The sequence below is a fragment of the Poecilia formosa genome, unplaced genomic scaffold, assembly GCF_000485575.1.
Source record: "Poecilia formosa unplaced genomic scaffold, Poecilia_formosa-5.1.2 Scaffold131, whole genome shotgun sequence".
NCBI lineage: Eukaryota > Metazoa > Chordata > Actinopteri > Cyprinodontiformes > Poeciliidae > Poecilia > Poecilia formosa.
The window spans coordinates 1,130,036-1,138,084 of NW_006800070.1; the positions used below are offsets into that span (position 1 = coordinate 1,130,036).

The 8,049-nt window shown below is 41.9% G+C and overlaps 1 protein-coding gene across 2 annotated transcripts in view; it reads left to right on the forward strand.

The window, feature by feature from the left end:
- Positions 1–6,161: 6,161 nt before the first annotated feature.
- slc8a3 (solute carrier family 8 member 3) overlaps positions 6,162–8,049 on the forward strand; it is a 131,914-nt gene continuing 130,026 nt past the window's right edge. For both annotated transcript variants that reach the window (XM_007561885.2, XM_007561887.2), the window contains exon 1: positions 6,162–7,034. The gene's annotated coding sequence lies outside the window, so the exon portion shown is untranslated. The remainder of the gene's footprint in view (positions 7,035–8,049) is intronic.

An 8,049-nucleotide genomic window follows, 5' to 3' on the forward strand; every position in this document is an offset into this window, starting at 1 on the left:
TATATATAATATTATATGCAAGTTAAATGCTGGAGTTGAAAAGTAAACTTTGGAAATAGCCATGTCTGTCCTTTTGAAATATGGATTCAGAAAGTAGGTCTTTCTAAATGATTCATGCTTTGTGGATTGGAGACTCTGACTTCAGGATTTATTCAATAATTCAAAAATATTTCATGAAGACTTAATGAAAAGAAGAAATCTAAACTAAATTTTTATCTTCAGATTAGAAAAATCCACAAAAACTACACAGTCACTGAAATATATAAAGGGCAACAGAGAAGGAGGGGCAAGAAGCGGAGATGGTGAGTCAAGAAACCTATCTCTCTCTCTCTCTCTCTCTCTCTCTGTCTCTCTCTCTCATTTCATATCTATAAATAGACGGCCGCCTGGCAGCTGAGGGGTAGTCCGCGTAGAACAAATGCAGCCTCCAGCTGTTTCACTTCATTCCCCACATAATGAGCCAGACGGAACAAGCGCAGATCGCCGCCGTCATTTCCTCTCTCCCAGCCACCGCCGCCGAGCCAGAGAGGCAAGGGCCACACGTTGCCATGGAAACGTGGCTGCTGGGCAGAGGCGAGGAGGTGGAGCGGTGGGGGTGGGGGGTGTTCTCAATGTGAAGGCAGTTCTGCACACACACACACTGAGACCCCCCTGACAGACAGACAGACGGGGCCTTGCTGCCTCTGGAGAGCAGTAGATGAGCTCCAGAGTCCTGAACTGCCTCCCGGATGTAATGGAGTCGGCGTGGGTGGGTGTGTGCACCTCGCAAACCCGTCCTCCTCCTCCTCCGGTAACATATTCCAGCCCAGTGAACCTCTGAGAGCTCAGGACTATCTGACTAACTGCAGGACTCCCAGTTGGGGGGCAAATATTAGTCTTCATGGATCTTATCTGAGCTGAGAGCGCATACATTATGAAGAGTCCGGCCGGCGCTGCTCGGTTCGGAGGAGGTGAGCTGGTGGTGATGTTCTCCTTTAGCACCATTATTTCCACGGGAGGACGTCTGAGGTCAAGATTTTTAACAGCATCTGATGTGACTGTGTCTTTAGCTACAGTGGGACTCAGTGCAATGCATTGCAAAAGTAATCCCCAAACGTCTCTGTATTAGCGCTGCAGCTAACGATTGATTATTCTATCGATTATTGTGACGATTAACTGAGTAAACGGACAGAAAAATTGAAGTCTGTAGATTTTTAAGTTTAACTACTTAAGTTTAGTTTATACTATATTAAAATTATGTACAAAACATTGAAATAAATAATTCAATTCCTTTTCCTATGTAGGAAAATAAATAATTTTATGCCCTAAAATGCAACAACTTGCATTCCTTTAGTGTATGCTCGATAATTTGTATTAAATAACAGATCTGCAGCTGAATAAATAGTAAAATAAATATTTAAATATGTCTGTTTCACCTAGCATTTCTATAGTGCTTAGCTCTGATGTGTAAACTATTGTTTTCAATTAACTAATTAATAGCAAAATAAGATGCCAAATGATACTTGGCTCACTTTGCAGAATTTGAATGGTGAAGCTAAAAATAGCACCACTTGAGAAGTTCTGGGTAGAAAACATGTTTAGAAAAAAAAAATTGTTTTTCATCTAAAATGCAAAATGTCTGTAATTTCTACAGTTTTGGCTTGATTAGTGTTCTGAATGTGGCTTAAATTCAGCAAATATCACATTTCAGAGTTAGTTACAATAGAACAGTTCACATCAAAACACAAAGTAATAAATACAATAAGTTGAAGTTTGATGCTTGTGGTCGATCACTGGGAGAAATGATATAGCAACATAAGATCCTCCCAGGCAGTATCTCAGATATTGCTTCTGCTCCTATATGATGGCCTGGAGTTACAGCAATGTGCACAAATAATTTACATTTCAAACACATCTTCATGTTTATTTTTATGCAATATTCTGAAGCAGGACTGCAGACCTGTTTCAACCCAAACATCGTCAGACGGTTTCCCCTCAGCTCCAGTCAAAATGCTGCATTATCTGCATATGATTCACGTGCATTTTTTCTTCTGTTGCTGTGCATAAGGGTTGTTGATCCAGAATATGACGCAAGTTGCCTGATTTCTTGTTTTTCTCTTTAATTGTGGCACAATGAAACTTTCTACAGCTTCCAGTTTGCAAATCTCACGAGAATGAACAAGTTTGAGATGAAACAACGTGGAAGACGTGAAGCGAGTCCAGCTGGCGGGCTCGTGCCTAAAAATACTCTCTAAACTCTCTGCTTTAAATTCGGGTCAGCCACACAGTTTTTTAATTTACAACAATTTAAAACAAGCAAAAGTCTCCAAAACAGTGGAGCCGAGAGGGAAGCTGACGCTCCAGCTGTAACGGACTTCAGGTCGCTGAGAGGAAATGTCGTCAGTGATCTGGGTGATGCTCCCCTTCAGCCGGGCCTTCCCTTCGTTTAGGTAGAACCGTGCGACTCTCCACTCCTTGCTCTTTTCATCCCGGGTCCTCAGGGAGGAGTCGTGTTGTTTTGCTCTCCATCTCACACACACACACACAAACACCTTCGCACGGCTTCTGCAAACACTCTGCAGTGACAGCAAATGGGCCCTGGGGTCTGAGGTCCTTTAATCGTGATGCAAGGTGACTCTTTACCTTTCTTTTTTCACAGCTTCACTATTCATTACTGACCGCTGTAAGTGGACATGGCTCAGGGGTGATGTCAGGATTAGATCTGCTGATGACCGCCCCCCTCCACCACCTCCACCTCCTCTCCTAGCCAGGGACTCACATCCACCGGCTGTTTTTTATTTTCCTGCTGAAGTGATTGCAGCTTAAAAATGATCAGCATGCATAAAGTACCATGTGTCGTATGAAGAGAGAGAGAAAAATACTAAATAAAAACACAAAATACCAAAGTGCTCTTTACTGTTGCTGACATTTTCTTCCTGCTTTAAATTCTCTACATGTGTTTGGATAAACTGGTTTGAGCAAAAAAGTTTAACTCAGTTCAAATCAATTCAAAATACTCTCCTGATCGCAAAGGGAAACTAAACTCTTCATAGAGGAAAGGTTTCTATTTCAAAGATCTTTATGTATTTACTTTTTTCTTTTTTTTCTTTTTTTACCATAATGCACTATTTTCAATCCACTATAGAGCAATGAACTACTTTATGTTAGTCTCAAGATTAAAATCCCAAATGAAAAACTATAAAGTTTGTGGTTGTAACATGACAAAATGTGGAAACCAGAGCTGCAGCTAACAGTTACTTAACTACTCGATTTGGATGATTAGTCGATTGATCTGATAAAAAAAACAAAAAAAAACAAAACAGTTGCCACATTCTGCAGATTTTTTCTTTAAGCCATGAATTATACAATATTAGAAATACAGTACAAGATGTGAATAAAACTCCTTTTTCAAATAAGAAAAATACATATTTTCTTTCTTTTCCTTTTTCTTTTAAGTCTTTAACAAACTCTTGATCGTTTGTAGCAAAGGATGCATCTGCAGCTGAAATTAAAATTTTTGTGCTTCATAATTTGAACCGGGTGAAGCTAAAAACCAACACCTGAGGAGTTGTGGGTGGAACATATTTACAGTTTAAAAGATTTTTCATCTTAAATGCAAAATGTTTATGTTTTTATACCATTTTGGCTTCACTGCTGCCATGAGTGTGTTGTTCTTTCAGCACACAGCTTTCTTTAACGATTAATTGATTACTAAATTAGTTGACGATTATTTCAATTCTCTATTAATCGCAATTAGATTAACTGTTTCAGTCCTAATGGAAATAACCGCATTGTGACATACGTCAAGCTTTGCAGCAAACGCATTAATGGAGCAGAAGATTGAGGTCGGCTTTCTAATGTCACTATTAGGTCACATTACGAACTCATCTGTTGGAGGGAAAACATCGGCAGGTGTTTTTTTTTTTTTTACAACTTTCCTCCATTAATCATCTCTAAACTCTGATGAAAGAAGCGAGAATCGGTCCAGAACTCCAATCATATCCAGTCATACAACGCGTGCTGGCTGCTGGTTCACTCCACCAGCCTACACATAAATCTATCCGGAGTGTAAACAGCTGCCACACTCCTTCACTCAGATAAGAAAACTTCATTATAAAAAAAAAAAAACTAACTACATCCATACATGAGGAGGAGCTGCCTGACCGGACCGGCTCATCAGGCACTCTGCCCACTGGGGAAGTGATTGTTTACGACTTCCCTACTTACAAGCATGCAAATCTGAACAAGTTATTAGGATTCTGTAATACAGTGCCGGGCCGTGTAATTAAAAATCGGATCCAATTGATTTTTCCCGCTTTGCGAAGCAGGCAGCATTCCAAAGGAAAAAAGGGACTTTATACGCACTATAAGCGGGATGGGCCGCCACAAGTCTCACTCCGTTGTTTCAAAAACAAATTAATAACCATTCATTATTTATTAAGAACTAATTATTTCAAAAGGCTTTTAAAAATTGGAATTAATTTTACATAGGGTTTGGTTTTACCCTGGGAGTTTTCCCAGCATTTCAAGCCTGTGTGACACCTCAATTAGAGGTGGCTGCGGTTTTGCTCAGTCTGTGGGGTGTTTGTCTCATCAGCACTGTGACCTGCTACATCGAGGTCTGAGTGCTCACTGATGTAAAAATGCATCTAAATTTAAAAAGGGAGGCCATCCCTTGTCGGCTGTTTCAACACAGGAGCCACTGAAGGTCTTACTGAACCAGGAACAGGGAAAAACCGTAAGCTCGGTCCTTTTTATTGTCACAGAAACACACAGGACGCTTAGAGAGCTAGCTTACATGATGGCCACAGGAAAGCTGCTGTCATTCGTCATGGTGTAGCCTATAGAGAACAAATTATGAGGCTAATGTTTTAATACTGGTTGTATTCTCAACAAATATTATCTCAAAAATGTTAAGACCCATCAGAGAACATGTGGTTGAGGTTTCTGGAGAAATAATTTCAATTTGTATCCAGCTTTATCTAGCTTAGCAGCAGCGCAGCGCTAATGTCCATGTCAAACATGCTAGCATGCTAGCAGTCAAGAAGTGACACATAGCAAGTTATCAGAAGAACAGTTTACATGCCACATTGTTAGAATAAAATAGGAAAAAAATGTAATATTTCAGTAACAGCTTTTGCCTTAATCTATATTTCTCTTTTTAACAAACCCAGTGAGCTAAAGGAATGGGCCAGAATTTAACTTAGCAGGTAATTAAGATAAATAGTTTTACGTTTTTCTTAACTTTTTGTGGTGAAGACATTCTGATACCCCATCCCTTTGTCCCTCTAATGAATCAAAAGTACTGCTCCAAGATGAACGTTTATGGATTTGATCTATTTGTGTACATGTGTGTTCGAAACAGTCATGGAATATGAAAACTGTTCTCAATTTAGTGTGCATTTAATAAAAGCTATCTCTCATCAAAACTCTGTAGATTTCTTAATTTTACTGCACTTACATAGAACAATTCACAATAGTTTACCAAAAATGATTACTTATAACTAAACCCATATTCTAACAGGTAATGCTAATTTCTACACGCAATTATTGACTAATGTTTATCCAGACCAAATGGATGGATATCGTTTGTATTGTTTTATTATATAGTCTGCGGCATCCGGAGAACATCAGAACACACACACACACACACACACACACATATATATATATATATATATATACTTACTTTAAATAAATACATAAATTTCCACTGATTATTTATTGACTTATTTATTGGGCTTTACATTTTTACATGTATGTTTTTGATAGAAGAAGATCACTGTATGCCTTTTGTGAACTGAACTGGATTCTCTAGGGGACCTTTAGGGTGGTCAACGTTTTTTCCAGATGGGGCTATGGCCCCCCTTGGGGACGCCATTGTGTTATTTACTATAATCTGCAGGCCACTGACCCGTTGTTGTTGTTGTTGTTTGTTGTTGTTGTTGTTGTTCTTCTTCTTCTTAGCATCAGAGTGAAAGTCTAACTCTTCTCTCCTCCCCTCCCTCTCAGTTTTTGGGTTGCTGGGGATCCGGGGGTTTGTGTTGCTGGCTTCTCTCGCTCAGCTGATGGTGACGTAGCTGCGCGGAATCGGAAGAGTGATTTTTATTTATTTATTTATTTTTATACGACCAGAGAAGGGCTGTGAGTGTGTATGCGTGTGTGTGTTGGGGGACGGGGGTGGGTGGGAGGCAATCATTTCACACCTTTAACGCGTGTGCAGCTCGGGCTTCTCAACAGAGGATGACAGTCCACAGGAGGAAAAACACACACACACACACACATGCACACACACACGCAACCCGGCGTTCCTCTCTCAGATGCGCAAAGTCCAGCACGCAGCTCTGCGTGGCAACTTCGCCGAACACGCAACGGGTGAAAAACTGCGATCGTTAACAGGCTATCGATTGCGGTTTGTCACCGGCGCTTGAAAGAAAGGCTTTTCCTCCACATCCACTGGAGCGGCATCATAATTTCCAACGCTGTCGCGGAGGAGAGGAGGAGGAGGAGGAGGAGGAGAAGGAGGAGAGCGCTGATTCACGGCTTGCAGGAGGAGGCAGAGACGCTCGGACGGGCTCGAGAAGAAGAAGAAGATCCATCTCCCACCCAGCGTGCAGTCCTAAAATACCGAGCCACTCGCCTCCTCCTCCCTCGTTACTGACAGCTCTGCGACCCACCGGACCCCGTCCTGTTCCGGCCAGGGGAGGATTCTGGGGAGGAAGGGCGCCACGGCAAGGAGACGACGAAAGGCGATCGCCCTCCCCTTTGGCCCGGTTTGATCCTACACATTCGGCAGTACTGTGGGCAGGCTGGGGGGTGCGAGGGGGTGTGTGGGGCGGGGGAGGGGGGGAGAGAGGACCTGCACGCTCCCTCTTGTTCATGAGGACGACACGGCAGCCTCGCGGTGGGATTGTGGTGTGCGGATTATTTTAGGACCAGCTCGGCAAAAACAACAACAACAAGAATAATAATAAGACTAATAATAATAACAATAAAGGGGGCGGACGGGAGCTGCTCAGCTGTCTCTACAAAAAGTCACTCACATACAGATCCAGGTGAGTAATAATTAACGCGCAGCCATGCAAAGTGATACATGCATTACATAAAAAATAAATAAATCAATGTGTTAGAGTGAGACGTTCTAGATGCACATGTAGAAATGATCACATTAGATAGTGATGATGATGATGATGATGGTGGTGGTGGTGGTGGTGATGATGATGTGAGCTGGATGTGCTCCATCAGCCTGCACGCGCTTCAATCTGACCATCATGCTGCAGACATGATCCATTACAACCGGCTCGGATGGATTCGTGATATTCTGTCTAAATGGGTGTGACAGTCAAATAACTGCCGTCTCAGAGAAATCTGGAGTTTTTATTTTTATTTATTTATGTGTCACAATCATCATTATTATTACTGTTATTAATTTATTGTCTGCGCTTCTCCTACACTCTTTGGAGTTGATTGGAGAGAACACACACACACACACACACGCACACACACACACACACACACACACACAGAGAGAGAGAGAGAGAGAGGCCTGCCTGCATCCTATAATAGGCTAAGTTACGGTGCGGACCTATGGGTGCTCCAGCAGGGGATTCCCCCCCTTCGTGGAGGCGATGGCATCCGTATAGTGAGCGAAACGGCCCTCATGATGATTAATCGGCGACAGCTGAGGCTCTCGGTGTGTCTGCTGAGTCCATGTTTACGCGCATCTCAAATAGCCTCCTTAAACGAGACCCACCTCCCAAAATAGGGGAAGGGGGGAAAAGGGATCCGCACGCAGATCCTGCCGCTCGGAGCCATGTAGCAACATACCGGGTGCACAGCGACCTCTGAAACATGACAATAAACAAATAAGTCAAACAGCTAATAGTAGCTGTTTGAAATTGCACGTTGGTGTAACACTTTGCATGTATTTTATTTGGGTAGATACTGATGAAAAGAGTATAAAGAAAATGTAGAGATGTAGTTTAAGCAGCTAGAAATAAATCTTTTAGATTCCAGAAATGTTTAGAATGTGCTTATGCTACAAATTTAGCTAAATTTGTAGCATAAGCA